Consider the following 2808-nt stretch of genomic DNA (forward strand, 5'->3'; position numbering starts at 1 on the left):
TCATCAGACAAACCTGGAACAAGAGGCACACTTATGTCCTCAACTGAAAGAGAGTTAACAAGAGTAATAGATGAGGAAGATTTAGGAACGCTCTGTTGGTACTCTCTATCACTCCTGAGGGCATAAACAACATTACATTGATTAAAGGGCCCTTGTTGGGTCTAACCTTGTACTATATTCAGTGGTGGATTAGTTGGTGTTTGTGAACTAATAGACTGATGATGCCTAGGGTTAGGCTCTGGTTGACTGGGCAAAGTTCCTTTCTCTCTCTCTCACGCATAATTGAGACAACTTGGGTGAGTTCTCTCGTAAGATTTTGATGGCTTGTCATGAGGGGGGCCATATTTTTTTCCAAGTCACTTATTCTACTTGCCTCTCTAGTGTTGGTAAACCCAGGGGGTTGCTGATAAGATGATAGGAGAGGGGCCCTAGGAAAAGTATTTTAGAAAAAAAATTGTTGTGCAAAGGGAGGCCTTTGGGGTCCAGGTTGACCTTGATTATGAAAATTGGAAGGCCCTGCTTGGTTGCCCTGATTCCAGGAGAAATTTGGGTGATTTCTCCATCCTGGAATATAAGTGTTACTATATGGATTATTCTGGTATAAGGCATTAACACTATCATTAGAAGGCCCCCAGAGGTATTGGGGTATTCTTCTATGACATGTCCAGGGGACTTGCACCAAGCACAAATCTTAATCAAATTGACTGATGATGGCTCTCTAGGAACAATAGCCTCAATCCTCTTGATTAGGCTATCCAAATGGGCTTCTTTGACTACTATCTCATCCACAAAATATCATTTTCCTCCTATAGTTCTTTCACTCTCTTGAGTTGATTCCCACTCACAAGTTTTGTCAGCCAAGTCAAGTAAGAATTCTCATGCTTTTTCTTCATCTGTAAATGATGTGAATCCCTCAGAGCACATAGACTCTATCATTTGTTTAGTTGGGTAATCAATACCCTCATAAATTATTTGACATAAATGCCATAAGTCTAGGCCATGGTGAGGGCATTCTTAGAGTAGATCCTTGAATCTCTCCATAAGTTTGGAAAAGGACTCACTAGGCTTTTGCCTAAATTGAAGGATATCACTTCTAAGCTTATTGGTCTTGTGAGTTGGGAAAAACTTCTTAAGGAAGACAACTGTGAACTGTTCCCATAAGGTTATGGAATTTGTGGGTAACCTATACAACCACTTCTTAGCTTGGTCTTTTAATGCAAAAGTGATAAACCTAAGCTTAACATCATCATCAGAAAGTTGTTGGATCTTAATTAAATACATACCTCTTCAAATTCCCTTATAAATAGGTATGCATCCTCAGATGTCAACCCATGGAAGTGGGGCAACATAGTAATGTATTGAGATTTGAGTTCAAAATTATTACCCTGGGCTTGTGGTAGAACTATGCAGGAAGGTTGGGCTGTTCTAGCAGGGGTAGAACCTATCTTTCAGAGATTTAGGTGGAGGGTTTTGCTATTGTTCTCCCATATTGAAGGGGTTTAAAGAGAGCAGATGTATAGGGTCACTACTTGTTGGATTTCTTCTTTCTAACCGATTCTTAGTTTTACGTACCCACTTAACACTCATGCAACAGAAAACTACCCACAACTAGAGTAAGACAAGCACAAAAGAATAGATAGCAAAACTTTTTTTTTTAATGATTTTTTTTTTTTTTGATTTTTTTGATTTTTTTTTTTTGGCTTTTTGGGAGCTTACTGGTAGGGATCTAGGGTTACTCAGGTCAATTCCTGAGGTACTACTATAGGGCGAAACCTATCTTTATCATACTATGAGGCATACTGACCTCCGCTGATACAACTATTATTGCAAGTTGATCTTCTCAGGAATTCAATAAAAGAAACGAAAAAACAAAGCAAAGCAAACAAAGCACTCCGATTTACCACATGAAAGTGAAAAATAATATGGAACCGTCTCCCCGGCAACGGCGCCAAAAACTTGTTTGAGATTTTAAAATGTAACTGCAAGCGTATGGATCAATGTAGCTACGGGTCGAACACAAGGAGAGCAACCACTTTATTTTTTTTTTTTTTTTTGCTTCTTTTAACAATGCAAAAGTGAACCGATTAATGCTTGTGATCTGATTCTAATTACCGTCCTAATCATATGTATCTAAAATAACATCCTAACCATTCATCCTCTAAGAATTTAAAAACGCAAGCTATGTAATTAAAATTAAATAAATAAATAACTGAAAATAAATACCCCACGCAATTAAAAGGTAATGAAGGAAAAAAATACTAAAATAAAAATAAAGTAAAAGAAAGAGAATAAAGTTAGAGAGAGACTCACAAGTAGGTTTCTCTACTTAGTTCGAGGGATGCATCATAATATGAGCTTCCCTACTTGACCAGAGAGTCACTCTTACAAGGGTTACTCTACTTGGCTTTAGAGAAATGGAGACAATTAAAATAAAAACGATAAGTTATGGTTCTATGTCTAGGAGGGGCAAAACCAACATATACACTAGCCATGAACCTTGGGGAGAAAGGGATAGCAATAATGTAACGACTAAAATTAAAATCCTAAATTAGAAAAAGAAAGGGTAGTCAGAAGAGGGAATGAGAGGGGGGAGAGAAGACTACTGAGGGAGCCTACTTACTTAAACTTCAACCCTTGAACTGAAAACTTGCTCGATTTGAGATATTACCAGTACTAAAAACCAGATCTAAAATAAACCAAATCTGAAATTTCTAGTACTGGAGAAAATAAATCTGAAGAAAAAAAAAATTGAACTTGAAAGACATGCTTCATATCTTGTTCTTGTCACCTAAAACTAAGCCTAGAACT

At 37.3% G+C, this 2808-nt stretch overlaps 1 non-coding gene across 1 annotated transcript; it reads left to right on the plus strand.

Annotated features, from left to right (window-relative positions):
• Positions 1–994: 994 nt before the first annotated feature.
• Positions 995–1101, plus strand: LOC122068844. The gene has a single exon (XR_006137254.1). It is a non-coding gene; the product is annotated as a small nucleolar RNA R71 (small nucleolar RNA).
• The last annotated feature ends 1707 nt before the right edge of the window (positions 1102–2808 follow it).

Source organism: Macadamia integrifolia, unplaced genomic scaffold (genome assembly GCF_013358625.1).
Source record: "Macadamia integrifolia cultivar HAES 741 unplaced genomic scaffold, SCU_Mint_v3 scaffold46, whole genome shotgun sequence".
NCBI lineage: Eukaryota > Viridiplantae > Streptophyta > Magnoliopsida > Proteales > Proteaceae > Macadamia > Macadamia integrifolia.